Consider the following 22,774-nt stretch of genomic DNA (forward strand, 5'->3'; position numbering starts at 1 on the left):
TCCAGGAGGCAGGCCAAGCAGTAATCATTATCGGTCATCATTTTGATGATGCGGGGGTCCCGTTTTAGGATACGCAAGGCATACTCTGCCATGTGGGCCAAAGTTCCAGGTGTCAATTCACTGCTTGTGCTGGGTTGTGGAGCATTTTCTTGAAAATCTACATCATTTGTGGCCTGCAAAAACCCTGTACCTGACCTTGCTATGCCACCAGTTTCTATTGCCCCCTGAGAAGCATCCTCCTCCCATAAATATTCATCCCCATTATCTTCCTCCTCCTCCTCCTTTTCATCTGCCACCTCGTCCCGGAGACTTCCTTCCTCCTCGGCTGCAGACGCCTGCTCCTTAACGTGCGTCAAACTTTGCATCAGCAGACGCATTAGTGGGATGCTCATGCTTATGATGGCGTCGTCTGCACTTACCAGCCATGTGCATTCCTCAAAACACTGAAGGACTTGACAGAGGTCTTGTAGCTTCGACTAGAGTTGAGCGACCTGGACCTTTTTAGAGTCGAGCCGGGTTTCGCGAAACCCGACTATCTCAAAAGTCGGGTCGAGTGAAATCGGCCGATTATGACGTAAAGTCGGGATCGACCGAAACACGAAACCCAATGCAAGTCAATGGGGCAGCATAGTCGGCAGTGAGTGGGGGCCAGGAAAACACCTAGAGTGCCCATTTTAATGTCAAAACCATCCATTCTTCTTAATGAAGCTTGTCAAGCGTAATTTACCTTATAATAATTGGAAGGCATTTGAAATTGGGGGTCATTTGGCTAAAGTTGTGGTGGGTAGGGCTGGTTCAAGTAATTAGTGGGCCCAGGAAATCTGGACCACGTCACGGCAGTGGAGCAGGGAGAGGTAAGTATTTCAACTTTGCAAGTGCTGTGAACCTGAGCAAGCAGGGGGGGCCCACTCGTTGGCATTGGCACTGGCACAGGGCCCCTCAAAGTACAGCGGTGTGTTTGCACGGCGGGGGCGCCTCCCACCGGCAGCAACACTTTTGCGTACTATGAGAGGCCCTGTGCCAGTGACGTCGCCAACTAGTATTCCTCCCCCCACCTGATGAAGGAACCTGCACTTTCATCTGCACCTTCCTCTTTGTCCCCGTGTAAGGTGGTATGGTATGCGGGAAGAGCAACCTGACTTTCAGCAGGGTCACAATGTTGTTGTGTAGCGTGCACGGGGAATGTTGCGTTATGGGTCAATGTACCAGCAGACTCATCTATCACTGGCTGGGCAATGGGCAGGATGAGGAGGAAACACAGATATAGGCCCAAAGAATAAATTTGGCTAAATGCAGTTCAAAATTGGTAACACAGGAATAACCAGGGGGCATTGCAGTGGAGGACAACTGGAATGAGAGGCTGACACAGAGGGTAGGCCCAAATCAGTAAGTAGTCGAAATGCAGTTCAAAATTGGCAACCGTAGTAAACAGGCGGCAAAGCTTTGTTCAGTGGAGGAGAACAGCAAGGAGTGGCAGACACCGATAGTAGGCCCCAACCCAACTAGTAGGCCAAATGCAGTCTAACATTAACAACAACTTAACGAGCGCCTGAAAACGGAATTTCAGGACAGGAAACCAGGAGAACAGCAAGGAGCGGCAGACACTGTTAGTAGGCCCCAAACCAACTAGTACGCCAAATGCAGTTGTTCCATTTAACCACAATTTAACGAGAGCCTGAAGATAGAAGCTCAGAAAAGGCAACCTGGAGAACACCTTGGAGTGTAACACACCATCTCTCTCCACCCGATACCCATTTTGTAGGCCTAATGCAGTGTAGTTTTCTACAACTACTAAACGAGAGTCGGAAGACCGAAGCAATGGCAAGGAAACCTGGGGAACACCTTGGAGTGTAACACACCATCTCTCTCCACCCGATACCCATTTTGTAGGCCTAATGCAGTGTAGTTTTCTACAACTACTAAACGAGAGTCGGAAGACCGAAGCAATGGCAAGGAAACCTGGGGAACACCTTGGAGTGTAACACACCATCTCTCTCCACCCGATACCCATTTTGTAGGCCTAATGCAGTGTAGTTTTCTACAACTACTAAACGAGAGTCAGAAGACCGAAGCAATGGCAAGGAAACCTGGGGAACACCTTGGAGTGTAACACACCATCTCTCTCCACCCGATACCCATTTTGTAGGCCTAATGCAGTGTAGTTTTCTACAACTACTAAACGAGAGTCTGAAAACCGAAGCAATGGCAAGGAAACCTGGGGAACACCTTGGAGTGTAACACACCATCTCTCTCCACCCGATACCCATTTTGTAGGCCTAATGCAGTGTAGTTTTCTACAACTACTAAACGAGAGTCGGAAGACCGAAGCAATGGCAAGAAAACCTGGGGAACACCTTGGAGTGTAACACACCATCTCTCTCCACCCGATACCCATTTTGTAGGCCTAATGCAGTGTAGTTTTCTACAACTACTAAACGAGAGTCTGAAGACCGAAGCAATGGCAAGGAAACCTGGGGAACACCTTGGAGTGTAACACACCATCTCTCTCCACCCGATACCCATTTTGTAGGCCTAATGCAGTGTAGTTTTCTACAACTACTAAACGAGAGTCTGAAGACCGAAGCAATGGCAAGGAAACCTGGGGAACACCTTGGAGTGTAACACACCATCTCTCTCCACCCGATACCCATTTTGTAGGCCTAATGCAGTGTAGTTTTCTACAACTACTAAACGAGAGTCGGAAGACCGAAGCAATGGCAAGGAAACCTGGGGAACACCTTGGAGTGTAACACACCATCTCTCTCCACCCGATACCCATTTTGTAGGCCTAATGCAGTGTAGTTTTCTACAACTACTAAACGAGAGTCGGAAGACCGAAGCAATGGCAAGGAAACCTGGGGAACACCTTGGAGTGTAACACACCATCTCTCTCCACCCGATACCCATTTTGTAGGCCTAATGCAGTGTAGTTTTCTACAACTACTAAACGAGAGTCGGAAGACCGAAGCAATGGCAAGGAAACCTGGGGAACACCTTGGAGTGTAACACACCATCTCTCTCCACCCGATACCCATTTTGTAGGCCTAATGCAGTGTAGTTTTCTACAACTACTAAACGAGAGTCGGAAGACCGAAGCAATGGCAAGGAAACCTGGGGAACACCTTGGAGTGTAACACACCATCTCTCTCCACCCCATACCCAATTTGTAGGCCTAATGTAGCCTACTTTCCGACAACTACTAAACGAGAGCATGAAGATCGAAGCTCAGGAAAGGCAACCTGGGGAACACCTTGGAGTGTAACAAACCCTCTCTCTACACCACGGAAGGGCTGATTCTTAGGAAGGAAGGCTGTCGGAAAGAAGCAGGGCGCGTCCGAGGGTGATTATATTCTTATTAGGTATATACTCACCCTCGGACGCGCCCTGCTTCTTTATTTGTAATGAATGTTTATTTGCAATGTGGTTTTGACTTACTCTATTTTTTTGGTAAATAATGATTTTATTATTTTCATTGTTTTGCATCTTCTTGGCAATAATATAAAGAAGACGCGACAGGACAACACTCGGTGGATGCCATATCTGTGTTTTAAATTGAAAAAAACTTTCAGTTAACTACTTGCAGGAAAAAGTTATTGTAGCTGGTGGCCATTTTTAGTACTGTACCAGATTTTTGTTGTATGTGTTTGTTTTTAATGTTAAAATGTCTGCATTTGATATCTCTCCAGTATTTTCTTTTTTATAAGCAAAATACTTATTTTTATATTTTCTGATGTTGGTTCAAGGGGTACACGGGCAGCAGTAGACAGGTCAGTGGAGGCCTAGTGGAAGGAGGGACCGCAGACAGGCTTCGAAGCCCTAACATAATAAATTGGGCTGGCTGTAGGCAATTTAAAATTGGTTCCAGGGGAACCCGGGCAGCAGTAGACAGGTCAGTGGAGGCCTAGTAGAAGGAGGGACCGCAAACAGGCTTCGAAGCCCTAACATAATAAATTGGGCTGGCTGTAGGCAATTTAAAATTGGTTCCAGGGGAACACGGGCAGCAGTAGACAGGTCAGTGGAGGCCTAGTGGAAGGAGGGACCGCAGACAGGCTTTGAAGCCCTAACATAATAAATTGGGCTGGCTGTAGGCAATTTAAAATTGGTTCCAGGGGAACACGGGCGGCAGTAGACAGGTCAGTGGAGGCCTAGTGGAAAGAGGGACCGCAGACAGGCTTCGAAGCCCTAACATAATAAATTGGGCTGGCTGTAGGCAATTTAAAATTGGTTCCAGGGGAACACGGGCAGCAGTAGACAGGTCAGTGGAGGCCTAGTGGAAGGAGGGACCGCAGACAGGCTTCGAAGCCCTAACATAATAAATTGGGCTGGCTGTAGGCAATTTAAAATTGGTTCCAGGGGAACACGGGCGGCAGTAGCCAGGTCAGTGTAGTAGTAGTGGAAAGAACGGGCCGCAGACAGGCTTCGAAGGCCTAACATAACAAAAATTGGGCTGTAGGCAATTTAAAATTGGTTCCAGGGGAACACGGGCGGCAGTAGACAGGTCAGTGTAGTAGTAGTGGAAAGAACGGGCCGCAGACAGGCTTCGAAGGCCTAACATAACAAAAATTGGGCTGTAGGCAATTTAAAATTGGTTCCAGGGGAACACGGGCGGCAGTAGACAGGTCAGTGGAGGCCTAGTGGAAGGAGGGACCGCAGACAGGCTTCGAAGCCCTAACATAATAAATTGGGCTGGCTGTAGGCAATTTAAAATTGGTTCCAGGGGAACACGGGCGGCAGTAGACAGGTCAGTGGAGGCCTAGTGGAAGGAGGGACCGCAGACAGGCTTCGAAGCCCTAACATAATAAATTGGGCTGGCTGTAGGCAATTTAAAATTGGTTCCAGGGGAACAAGGGCAGCAGTAGACAGGTCAGTGGAGGCCTAGTGGAAGGAGGGACCGCAGACAGGCTTCAAAGCCCTAACATAATAAATTGGGCTGGCTGTAGGCAATTTAAAATTGGTTCCAGGGGAACACGGGCAGCAGTAGACAGGTCAGTGGAGGCCTAGTGGAAGGAGGGACCGCAGACAGGCTTCAAAGCCCTAACATAATAAATTGGGCTGGCTGTAGGCAATTTAAAATTGGTTCCAGGGGAACACGGGCGGCAGTAGCCAGGTCAGTGTAGTAGTAGTGGAAAGAACGGGCCGCAGACAGGCTTCGAAGGCCTAACATAACAAAAATTGGGCTGTAGGCAATTTAAAATTGGTTCCAGGGGAACACGGGCGGCAGTAGACAGGTCAGTGGAGGCCTAGTGGAAGGAGGGACCGCAGACAGGCTTCGAAGCCCTAACATAATAAATTGGGCTGGCTGTAGGCAATTTAAAATTGGTTCCAGGGGAACACAGGCAGCAGTAGACAGGTCAGTGGAGGCCTAGTGGAAGGAGGGACCGCAGACAGGCTTCAAAGCCCTAACATAATAAATTGGGCTGGCTGTAGGCAATTTAAAATTGGTTCCAGGGGAACACGGGCAGCAGTAGACAGGTCAGTGGAGGCCTAGTGGAAGGAGGGACCGCAGACAGGCTTCAAAGCCCTAACATAATAAATTGGGCTGGCTGTAGGCAATTTAAAATTGGTTCCAGGGGAACACGGGCGGCAGTAGCCAGGTCAGTGTAGTAGTAGTGGAAAGAACGGGCCGCAGACAGGCTTCGAAGGCCTAACATAACAAAAATTGGGCTGTAGGCAATTTAAAATTGGTTCCAGGGGAACACGGGCGGCAGTAGACAGGTCAGTGGAGGCCTAGTGGAAGGAGGGACCGCAGACAGGCTTTGAAGCCCTAACATAATAAATTGGGCTGGCTGTAGGCAATTTAAAATTGGTTCCAGGGGAACATGGGCGGCAGTAGACAGGTCAGTGGAGGCCTAGTGGAAGGAGGGACCGCAGACAGGCTTTGAAGCCCTAACATAATAAATTGGGCTGGCTGTAGGCAATTTAAAATTGGTTCCAGGGGAACACGGGCAGCAGTAGACAGGTCAGTGGAGGCCTAGTGGAAGGAGTGACCGCAGACAGGCTTCGAAGGCCTAACATAAGAAAAATGTCAATACAATGGTATTGACAGTGCCAGGCATTGAAGGATGTCAGCGCATAGACTAAACATTGGTGGAGCTGTGAGAGAAAATTTTGCAAGTCGTAGAGCACTGTTTGACCTGGGGGGGGGACTGTCTTGTGGCCGGCGGTACAGGCCCAGGGCCCCTCATATTACAACGGTGTGTCTGACGTTGGGTGCGCATCACCACCGCCAGACACTTTATTGTACTATGAGGGACCTAGTGGCAGTGCCGTTGACCAAAAGCGGGCACACCCACCTCTTCAGACAAACAGTACTCTCACGGGTGCTGGCGCCAAGTGGCGATACCACGGCCCCGTGTGGGGACTTTGGCCATTTAGGGAGGTGTTAACATGTCGGATGCTGGACAATCAGGTGCTGCAAATTACGAGATTGGAAAAGTCGTTCAGAATAGTCCACAGGCAAGACCTTTACATAGGAAAGCTAGGTGTCAGCCGGGCAAGGTGGGGCAAAAGATTTCGAAATCCAGTTGTGGTTCATTTTAATGAAGGTTAGATCATCTACATTTTGGGTAGCCAGACGAGTCCTTTTTTCTGTTAGTATTGAACCTCCAGCACTGAATACTCTTTCTGATAGGACACTAGCTGCCGGGCAAGCAACCTCCTGCAATGCATATTCTGCCAATTCTGGCCAGGTGTCTAATTTTGATGCCCAGTAATCAAATGGGAATGACGGTTGAGGGAGAACGTCGATAAGGGATGAAAAATAGTTAGTAACCATACTGGACAAATGTTGTCTTCTGTCACTTTGAATTGATGCTGCAGTACCTGTCCTGTCTGCGGTCATAGCAAAATCACTCCACAACCTGGTCAGAAAACCCCTCTGGCCAACGCCACTTCTGATTTCTGCCCCTCTAACACCTCTGGTCTGCTGGCCCCTGCAGCTCGTGTTAGAACGATCACGGGCGCTGTGTGCAGGGAATGCCAGAAGCAAACGGTCAATAAGAGTTGATTGTTTGGTTGCTAATATTAGTTCCAAGTTCTCATGTGGCATTATATTTTGCAATTTGCCTTTATAGCGAGGATCAAGGAGGCAGGCCAACCAGTAATCGTCATCGTTCATCATTTTTGTTATGCGTGTGTCCCTTTTGAGGATACGTAAGGCATAATCCGCCATGTGGCCCAAAGTTACAGTTCTCAAATCTGTGGTTGTGCTTGTTTGAGGGGCAGTTTCAGGCAAATCCACGTCACTTGTGTCCCTCCAAAAACCAGAACCCGGCCTTGCCGCGCCAACAATTTCCACTGGCCCCGGAAAAGCTTCCTCATTAAAAATATAATCATCCCCATCATCCTCCTCGTCCTCCTCCTCCTGTTCGCCCGCTACCTCGTCCTGTACACTGCCCTGGCCAGACAATGGCTGACTGTCATCAAGGCTTTCCTCTTCCTCAGCTGCAGACGCCTGATCCTTTATGTGCGTCAAACTTTGCATCAGCAGACGCATTAGGGGGATGCTCATGCTTATTATGGCGTTGTCTGCACTAACCAGCCGTGTGCATTCCTCAAAACACTGAAGGACTTGACACATGTCTTAAATCTTCGACCACTGCACACCTGACAACTCCATGTCTGCCATCCTACTGCCTGCCCGTGTATGTGTATCCTCCCACAAAAACATAACAGCCTGCCTCTGTTCACACAGTCTCTGAAGCATGTGCAGTGTTGAGTTCCACCTTGTTGCAACGTCTATGATTAGGCGATGCTGGGGAAGGTTCAAAGAACGCTGATAGGTCTGCATACGGCTGGAGTGTACGGGCGAACGGCGGATATGTGAGCAAAGTCCACGCACTTTGAGGAGCAGGTCGGATAACCCCGGATAACTTTTCAGGAAGCACTGCACCACCAGGTTTAAGGTGTGAGCCAGGCAAGGAATGTGTTTCAGTTGGGAAAGGGAGATGGCAGCCATGAAATTCCTTCCGTTATCACTCACTACCTTGCCTGCCTCAAGATCTACAGTGCCCAGCCACGACTGCGTTTCTTTCTGCAAGAACTCGGACAGAACTTCCGCGGTGTGTCTGTTGTCGCCCAAACACTTCATAGCCAATACAGCCTGCTGACGTTTGCCAGTAGCTGCCCCATAATGGGAGACCTGGTGTGCAACAGTGGCAGCTGCGGATGGAGTGGTTGTGCGACTGCGGTCTGTGGACGAGGTCTCGCTTCTGCAGGAGGACGAGGAGGAGGAGGAGGGGGTGCGAACGGCTACAGCCAACTGTTTCCTAGACCGTGGGCTAGGCAGAACTGTCCCAAACTTGCTGTCCCCTGTGGACCCTGCATCCACCACATTTACCCAGTATGCCGTGATGGACACGTAACGTCCCTGGCCATGCCTACTGGTCCATGCATCTGTTGTCAGGTGCACCTTTGTGCTCACAGATTGCCTGAGTGCATGGACGATGCGCTCTTTAACATGCTGGTGGAGGGCTGGGATGGCTTTTCTGGAAAAAAAGTGTCGACTGGGTAGCTCGTAGCGTGGTACAGCGTAGTCCATCAGGGCTTTGAAAGCTTCGCTTTCAACTAACCGGTAGGGCATCATCTCTAACGAGATTAGTCTAGCTATGTGGGCGTTCAAACCCTGTGTACGCGGATGCGAGGCTAAGTACTTCCTTTTTCTAACCATAGTCTCATGTAGGGTGAGCTGGACTGGAGAGCTGGAGATCGTGGAACTAGCGGGGGTGCCGGTGGACATGGCAGACTGAGAGACGGTGGGAGATGGTATTGTTGCCGCCGGTGCCCTAGATGCAGTGTTTCCTACTACGAAACTGGTGATTCCCTGACCCTGACTGCTTTGGCCTGGCAAAGAAACCTGCACAGATACTGCAGGTGGTGCAGAAAATGGTGGCCCTACACTGCCGGAAGGGATGTTGCGTTGATGACTAGCTTCATTGGCCGAGGGTGCTACAACCTTAAGGGACGTTTGGTAGTTAGTCCAAGCTTGCAAATGCATGGTGGTTAAATGTCTATGCATGCAACTTGTATTGAGACTTTTCAGATTCTGCCCTCTGCTTAAGGTAGTTGAAAATTTTTGACAGATGACTTTGCGCTGATCAATTGGATGTTGTTTAAAAAAATGCCAGACTGCACTCTTTCTAGCATCGGATACCTTTTCAGGCATTGCAGACTGAGCTTTAACCGGAAGGCCACGCTGTCCTCCAACAGGTTTTGACTTTGCCACGCGTTTTGGGCAAGATACGGGCCCGGCAGATGGAACCTGTTGCGATGTTGATGCCTGCTGCGGCCCCTCCTCCTCCGCTTCAGAACTGCTGCCGCCTGCACCCTGTTCCCCCAATGGCTGCCAATCGGGGTCAACAACTGGGTCATCTATTACCTCTTCTTGTAGCTCGTGTGCAACTTCGTCTGTGTCACTGTGTCGGTCGGTGGTATAGCGTTCGTGATGGGGCAACATAGTCTCATCAGGGTCTGATTCTTGATCAGCACCCTGCGAGGGCAATGTTGTGGTCTGAGTCAAAGGACCAGCATAGTAGTCTGGCTGTGGCTGTGCATCAGTGCACTCCATGTCAGATTCAACTTGTAATGGGCATGGACTGTTAACTGCTTCACTTTCTAAGCCAGGGACGGTATGTGTAAAGAGCTCCATGGAGTAACCCGTTGTGTCGCCTGCTGCATTCTTCTCTGTTGTTGTTTTTGCTGAAGAGGACAAGGAAGCGACTTGTCCCTGACCGTGAACATCCACTAACGACGCGCTGCTTTTACTTTTACCAGTTTCACGAGAGGAGGCAAAAGAGCTAGAGGCTGAATCAGCAAGATAAGCCAAAACTTGCTCTTGCTGCTCCGGCTTTAAAAGCGGTTTTCCTACTCCCAGAAAAGGGAGCGTTCGAGGCCTTGTGTAGCCAGACGACGAACCTGGCTCCACAGCTCCAGACTTAGGTGCAATATTTTTTTTCCCACGACCACCTGATGCTCCACCACTACCACTACCCTCATTACCAGCTGACAATGAACGCCCCCGGCCACGACCTCTTCCACCAGACTTCCTCATTGTTTTAAAAACGTTACCAAACTAACGGTATTTGTTGCTGTCACACAACTTACACGGTGAGCTATAACTTCAGTATGATTTAGCTACCCCTTTACAGGTGGGTGAGACCACAACGAAAATCAGGCACAATGTTACACACTCTGTTGTTGGTGGCAACAAATGAGAGAGATGCCACACACGCAGGACTGTCACTGAAGCGCAAATGTAAATATTAATCTCCCACTGATTTTTTTTTTTTTTAAAGGGAGACTTTAGAAAAAAAAAAATAATAAAAAAAAATGATTTTTTTAAGGAAGAATTTATAAACCAAATTAAATGAAATGATTGTTTCAGGGAGAATTTAGAAAACAAATTTAAAAAAAATAGGCTTTCTATGGCCCACTGAGTGAGAGAGGACGCACACAGGAGTCAGGAGTGGCACACAAGCCCAGAGGCCAATATTTATCTCCCACTGATTGATTTAGTGATTTTTTCAGGTAGATTTTGGAACCCAAATCAAGCCAAAAAATTAATAGGCTTTCTATGGCCCACAATTGGAGAGAGAGAGAGATGGCACACCCAGGAGTCAAGACTGGCACACAAGCAGAAAGGGCAATATTAATCTCCCACTGATTTGATTTTTTTTTTTTTTTCAGGGAGACTTTAGAAAAAAAAAATACAAAAAAATGAATTTTTCAGGAAGAATTTAGAAACAAAATAAAATAAAATGATTGTTTCAGGGAGAATTTAGAAAACAAATAAAAAAAAAAAAAGGCTTTGTAGGGCTCACTGAGTGAGAGAGGACGCACACAGGAGTCAGGAGTGGCACACAAGCCCAGAGGCCAATATTTATCTCCCACTGATTGATTTAGTGATTTTTTCAGGTACATTTTGGAACCCAAATCAAGAAAAAAATTAATAGGCTTTCTATGGCCCACAATTGGAGAGAGAGAGAGATGGCACACCCAGGAGTCAAGACTGGCACACAAGCAGAAAGGGCAATGTTAATCTCCCACTGATTTGATTTTTTTTTTTTTTTTCAGGGAGACTTTAGAAAAAAAAAATACAAAAAAAATGATTTTTTCAGGAATAATTTAGAAACCAAATAAAATAAAATGATTTTTTCAGGGAGAATTTAGAAAACAAATAAAACAAAAAATAGGCTTTATAGGGACCACTGAGTGAGAGATGACGCACACAGGAGTCAGGAGTGGCACACAAGCCCAGAGGCCAATATTTATCTCCCACTGATTGATTTATTGATTTTTTCAGGTAGAATTTAGAACCCAAATCAACCCAAAAAATAAATAGGCTTTCTATGGCCCACTATTTGTGAGAGAGATGGCACGCTCAGGACTGGCACACAAGCCCAGAGGCCAATATTAATCTCCCACTTTTTTTTTTTTTTTCCAGGGAAAATTTATAAACCCAATAAAAAAAATTATAAATAGGCTTTCTATGGCGCACTATCTGAGAGAGAGAGATGGCACGCTTAGGACTGGCACACAAGCCCAAAGGCCAATATTAATCTCCCACTGATTGATTTATTGATTTTTTCAGGTAGAATTTAGAACCCAAATCAAGCAAAAAAATTAATAGGCTTTCTATGGCCCACTGACTGAGAGATGGCACACACAGGAGTCAGGAGTGGCACACAAGCCCTGAGGCCAATATTTTTCTCCCACTGATTGATGTTGTGATTTTTTCAGGTAGATTTTGGAACCCAAATCAAGCAAAAAAATAAATAGGCTTTCTATGGCCCACTGAGTGAGAGATGGCACACACAGGAGTAAGGAGTGGCACACAAGCCCTGAGGCCAATATTTTTCTCCCACTGATTGATGTAGTGATTTTTTCAGGTAGATTTTAGAACCCAAATCAAGCAAAAAAATAAATAGGCTTTCTATGGCCCACTGAGTGAGAGATGACACAGACAGGGATGGCACTCTAGCAGAAATGCCAATCTTAATCTCCCACAAAAAAAAAAAAAAAAGGAACTGTCCTTCAATTACTATCTCCCTGCAGTAATCTCAGCCAGGTATGGCAGGCAGCAATAAGGAGTGGACTGATGCACAAATTAAATAAAAAGTGTGGACAAACAAACAAGATAGCTGTGCAGAAAGGAAGGAACAACAGGATTTGTGCTTTGAAAAAAGCAGTTGGTTTGCACAGCGGCGTACACACAGCAATGCAGCTAGGAAAAAAAAAAATGTAGCTTCCACTGTCCCTGCACACCGAAGGTGGTGTTGGGCTGTGGAAATCGCTACAGCACAAGCGGTATGGTGGTTAATGGACCCTGCCTAACGCTATCCCTGCTTCTGACGAAGCGGCAGCAACCTCTCCCTAAGCTCAGATCAGCAGCAGTAACATGGCGGTCGGCGGGAACGCCCCTTTATAGCCCCTGTGATGCCGCGGACAGCAAGCCAATCACTGCAATGCCCTTCTCTAAGATGGTGGGGACCAGGACCTATGTCATCACGCTGCCCACACTCTGCGTTTACCTTCATTGGCTGAGAAATGGCGCTTTTCGCGTCATTGAAACGCGACTTTGGCGCGAAAGTCGCGTACCGCATGGCCGACCCCGCACAGGGGTCGGATCGGGTTTCATGAAACCCGACTTTGCCAAAAGTCGGCGACTTTTGAAAATGAACGACCCGTTTCGCTCAACCCTAGCTTCGACCATTGCACACCAGACAACTCCATGTCTGCCATCCAACTGCCTGCCCGTGTATGTGTATCCCCCCACAAATAAATGACAGCACGCCTCTGTTCGCACAGCCTCTGAAGCATGTGCAGTGTGGAGTTCCACCTTGTTGCAACGTTGATTATTGCTGGGGAAGATTCAGTGATCGCTGATGGTTCAGCATACAGCTGGAGTGTAGGGGCGACCGGCGGATGTGCGAGCAAAGTCTGTGCACCTTCAGGAGCTGGGCTGGTAAATCAGGGTAAATTTTGAGGAAGCACTGCACCACCAGGTTCAAGGTGTGAGCCAGGCAAGGTATGTGTTTCAGTTCTGAAAGGGCTATGGCAGCCATAAAATTCCTTCTGTTATCACTGACTACCTTGCCTGCCTCAAGATGTACACTGCCCAGCCATGACTGAGTTTCTTGCTGCAAGTACTCGGCCAGTACTTCTGCGGTGTGTCTGTTGTCGCCCAAACACTTCATTTGCAGCACAGCCTACTGACGCTTACCACAAGCTGTTCGATAATGGGACACCTCGGGTGCAACATTGGCTGCTGCGGATGGAGTGGTCGTGCGACTGCGCTCTGCGGACGAGCTGGAGAGCTGCATATGGTGGAACTAGTGGGGGTGGTGGTGGACATGGCAGATTGAGAGATGCTTGGTGATGGTATTCTTGATGTGGGCCTACCTACAGTGTTTCCAACCAAGAACCTTGTGATTCCCTAACTGCTTTGGCCTTGTGACAATGCCTCCACATTAGCTACTGGTGATGTCATAACTGGTGGGCTTACAGTGAGGGAAGCAATGTTGCACTGCTGACTAGCTTTAATATTAGCAGGCGTGTTGTGAATTCCGCTATTGGGCTCCCTCCGGTGGTTGTAAGTAGTATTTTTGTGAGTTCTGCTCTTGGGCTCCCTCCTGTGGTTTTTAGTGTTATGGCTGCTTCTTGGATTTAGCTTCTGCAGCTGTTTTCACTGATCGTCTTATGGGCTCAGCTGTATTAGTCTAGCCTTAGCCCTCATTCATTGCCAGTTGTCAATTGTTCCAGCCTGGAGTTATTGCTCTTTGGATTTTCCTGACACTCTGACCAGTTCTGCAAAGCTAAGTCCTTGCTTGTCCTTTGCAGTTCACTTATTGTGGACTTTGTTGTTCAGTACTGTCTTTGATTTTGCTCATTTGTCCAGTTTATCAGTATGGATCTATTCAGCTAAGCTGGAAGCTCTGGGCAGCAGAGTTTGCCCTCCACACCTTTAGTTAGGTGTGGAGTTTTTTGCATTTCTCTGCGGTGGACTTTTTCTAGGTTTTATTACTGACCGCACAGTGCTCTTTCCTGTACTATTCCTATCTAGCTAGAAGTGGCCTCCTGTGCTAAATCTTGTTTCATACTACGTATGTCATTTCCTTCTCCTCTCACAGTCATTACATGTGGGGGGCTATCTATCCTTTGGGGATTTTCTCTGAGGCAAGATAGTTTTCCTGCTTCTATCTTTAGGGGTAGTTAACTCTTAGGCTGTGACGAGATGCCTATGCAGAGATAGGAGCATTCCACGGCTACTTCTAGTGTTGTGTTGAGCTTAGGGACTGCGGTAAGTGTAGTTCCCACCTGCTCAGAGCTAGTGACATGTCGCTCCTTAATCACCAGACCATAACACAGGCGCACCAACGGTACAGGACGTTGGTAGTTAGTCCATGCTTCCAAGTGCCTGCTGGTTAAATATCTACGCATGCACGTTGTATTTAAATTTTGAACATTGTTCCCTCTGCTAAAGGTCTTGGAGCATTTCTTACATATAACTTTGGACTGATCATTTGGATCTTGGTTAAAAAATTGCCACACTGCACTCATCCTACTATAGAATACCTTTTCAGGCTTTGCACGCTGTGCTACTGTCACCGGATGGCCACACTGTCCTACACCTGATGTGGTTTTTGACACACGTTTTTGGCCTGATACGGGCCTGCCAGATGACAGCTTTTGCGATGTAGATGGCTTCTGCAGATCATCGTCCTTCGCTTCTGAGCTACAGGCAGCGGCACCCTCTTCCCCCAATGGCTGCCAATCAGGGTCAACAACTGGGTCATCTATCACCTCCTCTTCAATGTCATGTGCACCGTCCTCTGTGTCACCGTGTAAGGTGCTATAGCGTTCGGGACTGGGCACCATAGTCTCATCAGGGTCAGATTCTGGCTCAGTACACAGCGAGGGCAATGTAGTGATCTGAGTCAATGGAACAGCATAATAATCTAGCTGTGGCTGTGCATCTGTGCACTCCATGTCCGATTCATCTTGTAATGGGCTTTTATCAATTTTCCTCTCTAACCAAGGCACGGTATGTGTAAAGAGCTCCATGGAGTAAAGTGTAGTGTTGCCTTCCGCATCCTTCACTTTTGTTTTGGGTGAAGGACACAAGGAAGCTACTTTTTCCGGACCTTGAGCAGCCACTGACGACTCGCTGCTTTTAGATTTCAAACCTTCTAAAGAGGAGGCGAAAGAGCTGGAGGCTGAGTCGGCAAGGAAAGCCAAAACTTGTTCCTGCTGCTCCGGCTTTAAAAGCTGTTTTCCAACTCCAAGATAAGGGAGCCTTCAAGGCTTTGTGTAGCCAGACGATGACGCTGGCTCAACACCTCCAGCCTTTGGTGCTACCTTGCTTTTCCCAGTACCACCAGATGGTCCACTACCACCACCACCAGCAGTACCAGCTGGCAACGAGCGCCCACGGCCTCTTCCACCAGACTTCATCATTTTTGGGGAAATGTTACCAAAATAACAACCGTTATATGGTACTGTTAAACAAGGTAGAAGGTGTATATTTACTTTTGCCGAATTTATATCTCCCTTTTTTTGGCGGGAAGATTGCAGCAAAAAACAGGCCCTGTGTATTACACTACACAACGTCAGTGGCAGAACGTGGCTGCCAGATATACGACCAACAGAACTGACGTATAGAAACTTGTTGGCAATTTAACTCCCTTTTTGGGGGGGGAGAATGCAGCAAAAAACAGGTCCAGTGTATTACACTACACAATGTCAGTGGCAGAACGTGGCTGCCAGATACACGACCAACAGAAATTACGTATAGAAACTTGTTGGCAATTTAACTCCCTTTTTTGGGGGGGGAGAATGCAGCAAAAAACAGGCCCAGTGTATTACACTACACAATGTCAGTGGCAGAACGTGGCTGGCAGATATATAAAAAAAATACAAGGACTGTAGTACTATTTCAATCTCCCTACAATGATCAAAGGACAAGTATTGCAGCAATAAAAAGGACTGCTGCACACAAAAGTGTGGACAAATACACAAGATAACTGTCTAACTGTGCAGAAAGGAGAAACAGGATTTTTGCTTTTAAAAAAGCAGTTGATTTGCACAGCGGCGTACAAACAGCAATGCAGCTATCAGGGAGCCTTAGAATGCAGCCTAATAAGCTACAGAGCTGATGCACCAAAAAAAAAAACTCCACTGTCCCTGCAAAGAAAAGGTGGTGTTGGACAGTGGAAATCGCTACAGGACAAGCAGTTTCAGGGTTAATCTTCCCTCCCTAACTATATCCCTTCTTCTGATGAAGCTGCAGCAACCTCTCCCTATGCTAAGATCGGCAGAAGTAAGATGGCGGTCGGCGGGAACGCCTCTTTATAGCCCCTGTGACGCCGCAGACAGCAAGCCAATCACTGCAATGCCCTTCTCTAAGATGGTGGGGACCGAGACCTATGTCATCACGCTGCCCACACTCTGCGTACTCCTTCATTGGCTGAAAAATGGCGCTTAAAGTGTCATACGAAACACGACTTTGGCGCAAAGATCGCCGACCTTATGGCAGATACCACAGTGGGATCGGGTCGGGTTTCACGAAACCCGACTTTGCCAAAAGTCGGCGATTTTTGAAATTGTCCCATCCGTTTCACTCAACCCTACCCAGGAGCAGTGGCTTTTCCATGCTTTTAGACAGTGGCATGTAAAAGTTTGGGCACTCCTTGCTGTTATTATGAACAATTAAGCAAGCTGAAGATGGAATTATCTCTAAAATGCCTAAAGTTAAGGATGAAAAATGTCCTTTGTATTTTAGACAATCCAAAAATTATCTAAAGATTTGCCAACAGAGCAGGGGAGAATGATAATAATAATCTTTATTTACAGTATATAACACCATCATATTCCCAGCGCTTTACAGTTTCAAACAAAACAGTCATAAGTAACGTTAACAATACAATATTTAAAGCAAAATAAGACAACCCTGCTCGTGAGAGCTTACAATCTACAATGAGGTGAGGGAGATACAAGGTAGAGGAGTGCATTTACAATGATGGTCAAGCCATCTTTGGGGGTGGGGGATAGATGGATGTAGTGAATGGGCTACACACACATACTCACACACACTTAAACATAGCATGACTTTGATTTGGGAAGGTAATAGGCCGCTCTGAACAAATATGTTTTGAGCGACCGCCTAAAACTAAGCAAATTGTGGATGGTCCTAATATGTTGGGGTAGAGCATTGCAGAGGATTGGCGCAGCACTGGAGAAGTCTTGTAGTCGGGAGTGGGAGGTACGTATTAGTGCAGAGGTGATTCGAAAGTCGTTTGCAGTGCGCAATGGTCGGTTAGAAATGAGGGAGGAGATGTAAGGGGGTGCCGCACTGTGGAGAGCTTTGTGGGTGAGAACAAGTACTTTGAATTGGATTCTTTAATGAATAGGCAGCCAGTGTAATGACGGGCAAAGAACGGACACGTCTGAATACCGATTGGCTAGATGGACAACCCTGGCTGCTGCATTAAGGATAGACTGGAGAGGGGAAAGTTGAGTAACGGGGAGGCCAATTAATAGAGCATTGCAGTAGTCCAGGCAGGAGTGGATCAAGTGAGACAGTGCAAAGCGAGATCTGGTTTGGCTGTGTGAGAGGTGTCAGACCATTATCCAAGACTAGGGTTGAGCGAAACGGGTCGGTCATTTTCATAAGTCGCCGACTTTTGGCACAGTCGGGTTTCATGAAACCCGACCCGATCCCTGTGTGGGGTCGGCCATGCGGTACGCGACTTTCGCGCCAAAGTCGCGTTTCAATGACGTGAAAAGCACCATTTTTCAGCAAATGAAGGTGGACGCAGAGTGTGGGCAGCGTGATGACATAGGTCTCAGTCCCCACCATCTTAGAGAAGGGCATTGCAGTGATTGGCTTGCTGTCTGCAGCATCACAGGGGCTATAAAGGGGCGTTCCCGCCGACCGCCATCTTACTGCTGCTGATCTGAGCATAGGGAGAGGTTGCTGCCGCTTCGTCAGAAGCAGGGATAGCGTTAGGCAGGGTCCATTAACCCCCAAACCGCTTGTGCTGTAGCAATTTCCACTGTCCAACACCACCTTTTGTTTGCAGGGACAGTGGAGGCTACATTTTTTTTCCTCAGCGCTGTAGCTCATTGGGCTGCCCTAGAAGGCTCCCTGATAGCTGCATTGCTGTTTGTACACCGCTGTGCAAACCAACTGCTTTTTTCAAAGCACAAATCCTGTTGTTCCTTCCTTTCTGCACAGCTATCTTGTTTGTTTGTCCACACTTTTTATTTAATTTGTGCAGCAGTCCACTCCTTGTTATTGCTGCCTGCAAAACATTGCTGAGATAACTGCAGGGAGACAGTAATTGTAGGACAGTCCCTTTTTTTTTTGGGGGGGAGGGTAAATTCTCCCTGAAAAAAAAAAATAGTTGGAGATTAATATTGGCATTTGTGCTTCAGTGCCAGTCATGTGTGCCATTTCTATCAAATTGTGGGCCACAGAAAGCCTAGTTTTTTTTGTTGTTTTTGTTTTAAAATTCTCCCTGAAAAAAATAAATAGTGGGAGAATAATATTGGCATTTGTGCTTGAGTGCCAGTCGTGTGTGGCATCTCTCTCAAATTGTAGGCCACAGAAAGCCTAGTTTTTTTTTTATTTTGGTTTTAAAATTCTCCCTGAAAAAAAATAAATAGTGGGAGATTAATATTGGCATTTGTGCTTGAGTGCCAGTCGTGTGTGCCATCTCTCTCAAATTGTGGGCCACAGAAAGCCTAGTGTCAGTTTTTTTTTATTTTGGTTTTAAAATTCTCCCTGAAAAAAAATAAATAGTGGGAGATTAATATTGGCATTTGTGCTTGAGTGACAGTCCTGCGTGCCATCTCTCTCAAATTGTGGGCCACAGAAAGCCTATTTTTTTTATTTTTTTATTTTGGTTTTAAAATTCTCCCTGAAAAAAAATAAATAGTGGGAGATTAATATTGGCATTTGTGCTTCAGTGCCAGTCGTGTGTGCCATCTCTCTCAAATTGTGGGCCACAGAAAGCCTAGTGTCTGTTTTTTTTTGTATTTTGGTTTTAAAATTCTCCCTTAAAAAAATAAATAGTGGGAGATTAATATTGGCATTTGTGCTTCAGTGCCAGTCGTGTGTGCCATCTCTCTCAAATTGTGGGCCACAGAAAGCCTAGTGTCTGTTTTTTTTATTTTGGTTTTAAAATTCTCTCTGAAAAAAAATAAATAGTGGGAGATTAATATTGGCATTTGTGCTACAGTGCCAGTCATGTGTGCTATCTCTCTCAAATTGTGGCACACAGAAAGCCTAGTGTCTGTTTTTTTTTAATTTTGGTTTTAAAATTCTCCCTGAAAAAAAAAAATAGTGGGAGATTAATATTGGCATTTGTGCTTCAGTGCCAGTCGTGTGTGCCATCTCTCTCAAATTGTGTGCCACAGAAAGCCTAGTGTCTGTTTTTTTTTATTTTGGTTTTAAAATTCTCCCTGAAAAAAAAGAAAATAGTGGGAGATTAATATTGGCATTTGTGCTTGAGTGACAGTCCTGCGTGTGTGGCATCTCTCTCATTTTGTGCCACAGAAAACCGAGTGTGTAATATTGTGCCAGATTTTTCTTGCAGTCTCACCCACCTATAAAGGGATATCTAAATCCTACAGAAGTTTGAGTTCACCTTGTAAGTTGTTTTACAGTAACAAATACCGTTACTTTGGTTACGTTTTTAAAACAATGAGGAAGTCTGGTGGAAGAGGTTGTGGCCGTGGGCGTTCATTGCCAGCTGGTAATGATGGTAGTGGTGGTGGAGCATGAGGTGGTCGTGGGAAAAACAATATAGCACCTAAGTCTCGAGCTGTGGAGCCAGGTTCGTCGTCTGGCTACACAAGGCCTCGAACGCTCCCTTTTCTGGGAGTAGGAAAACCGCTTTTAAAGCCGGAGCAGCAAGAGCAAGTTTTGGCTTTCCTTGCTGACTCAGCCTCTAGCTCTTTTGCCTCCTCTTCTGAAACTGGTAAATGTAAAAGCAGCGCGTCGTTAGTGGATGTTCACGCTCAGCGACAAACCGCTCTATTGTCCTGTTTAGCAAAAACAACAACAGAGAAGGATGCGTCAGGCGACACAATGGGTTACTCCATGGAGCTCTTTACACATACCGTTCCTGGGTTAGAAAGTGAAACAGTTAACAGGCCATGCCCATTACAAGTTGAATCAGACATGGAGTGCACAGATGCACAGCCACAGCCAGATTATTATACTGTTCCTTTGACTCAGACCACAACATTGCCCTCGCAATATACTGATCCAGAATCAGACCCTGATGAGACTATGGTGCCCCGTCAGGAACGCTATACCACCGGCTTACACGGTAACACAGACGAAGTTGCACATGAGATAGAAGAGGAGGTCATAGATGACCCAGTTGTTGACCCCGATTGGCAGCCATTGGGGAAACAGGGTGCAAGCAGCAGTAGTTCTGAAGCGGAGGAGTAGGGGCTGCAGCAGGCATCAACATCGCAACAGGTTCCTTCTGCCGGGCCCGTATCTGGCCCAAAATGCGTGGCAAAGCCAAAACCAGTTGGAGGACAGCGTGGCCATCCGGTTAAAGCTCAGTCTGCAATGCCTGAAAAGGTATCCGATGCTAGAAAGAGTGCAGTCTGGCATTTTTTTAAACAACATCCAATTGATCAGCGCAAAGTCATCTGTCAAAAATGTTCAACTACCTTAAGCAGAGGTCAGAATCTGAAAAGTCTAAATACAAGTTGCATGCATAGACATTTAACCACCATGCATTTGCAAGCCTGGACTAACTACCAAAAGTCGCTTAAGGTTGTAGCACCCTCGGCCAATGAAGCTAGTCAGCAACGCTACATCCCTTCCGTCACTGTAAGGCCACCATTTTCCGCACCACCTGCAGTATCTGTGCAGGTTTCGTTGCCAGGCCAAAGCAGTCAGGGTCAGGGAATTACCAGTTTCGTAGTAGGAAACACTGCATGTAGGGCACCGGCAAGAATACCGTTTCCAACCGTCTCTCAGTCTGCCATGTCCACCGGCACTCCCGCTAGTTCCACGATCTCCAGCTCTCCAGTCCAGCTCACCCTACATGAGACTCTCGTTAGAAAAAGGAAGTACTTATACTCGCATCCGCGTACACAGGGTTTGAACGCCCACATAGCTAGACTAATCTCGTTAGAGATGATGCCGTACCGGTTAGTTGAAAGCGAAGCTTTCAAAGCCCTGATGGACTACGCTGTACCACGCTACGAGCTGCCCAGTCGACACTTCTGTTCGAGAAAAGCCATCCCAGCCCTCCACCAGCATGTTAAAGAGCGCATCGTCCATGCACTCAGGCAATCTGTGACAACAGATGCATGGACCAGTAGGCATGGCCAGGGACGTTACGTGTCCATCACGGCACACTGGGTTAATGTGGTGGATGCAGGGTCCACAGGGAACAGCAATATTGGGACAGTTCTGCCTAGCCCACGGTCTAGGAAACAGTTGGCTGTAGCCGTTCGCACCCCCTCCTCCTCCTCCTCGTTCTCCTGCAGAAGCGAGAGCTCGTCCACAGTCCGCAGTCGCACAACCACTCCACCCGCAGCTGCCACTGTTGCACACCAGGTGTCCCATTATGGGGAAGCTACTGACAAGCGTCAGCAGGCTGTATTGGCTATCAAGTGTTTGGGCGACAACAGACACACCGCGGAAGTTCTGTCCGAGTTCTTGCAGAAAGAAACACAGTCTTGGCTGGGCACTGTAGATCTTGAGGCAGGCAAGGTAGTGAGTAGTGTTGAGCATTCCGATAACGCAAGTATCGGGTATCGGCCGATACTTGCGGTATCAGAATTCTGATACCGAGATCCGATACTTTTGTGGTATCGGGTATCGGTATCGGATCCATAGTGAGGTGTAAAATAAATTAAAATAAAAAATATTGATATATTCACCTCTCCGACGGCCCCTGGACATCACCGCGGGTAACCGGCAGGCTTCTTTGTTTAAAATGAGCGCGTTTAGGACCTGAGAATGACGTCGCGGTTCTGATTGGTTGCGTGCCGCCCATGTGACCGCCACGCGACCAATCAGAAGCCGCGACGTCATTCTCAGGCACTAAACTCCTCATTCTAGGAATTTAGGACCTGAGGAATGACATTGCGGCTTCTGATTGGTCGCGTGGCGGTCACATGGGCGGCACGCGACCAATCAGAAGCCGCAACATCATTCTCAGGTCCTAAACGCGCTCACTTTAAACAAAGAAGCCTGCCGGTTACCCGCGGTGATGTCCAGGGTCCGCCGGAGAGGTGAATATATCAATATTTTTTATTTGAATTCTTTATTTTACACATTAATATGGATCCCAGGGCCTGAAGGAGAGTTTCCTCTACTTCAGACCCTGGGAACCATCAGGATACCTTCCGATACTTGGTGTCCCATTGACTTGTATTGGTATCGGATATCGGTATCGGCGATATTCGATATTTTTCGGGTATCGGTCGACACTATCCGATACCGATACTTTCAAGTATCGGACGGTATCGCTCAACACTAGTAGTGAGTGATAACGGAGGGAATTTCATGGCTGCCATCTCCCTTTCCCAACTGAAACACATTCCTTGCCTGGCTCACACCTTAAACCTGGTGGTGCAGTGCTTCCTGAAAAGTTATCCGGGGTTATCCGACCTGCTCCTCAAAGTGCGCGGACTTTGCTCGCATATCCGCCGTTCGCCTGTACACTCCAGCCGTATGCAGACCTATCAGCGGTCTTTGAGCCTTCCCCAGCATCGCCTAATCATCAACGTTGCAACAAGG

Source organism: Ranitomeya imitator, chromosome 3 (assembly GCF_032444005.1).
Source record: "Ranitomeya imitator isolate aRanImi1 chromosome 3, aRanImi1.pri, whole genome shotgun sequence".
Taxonomy (NCBI): domain Eukaryota; kingdom Metazoa; phylum Chordata; class Amphibia; order Anura; family Dendrobatidae; genus Ranitomeya; species Ranitomeya imitator.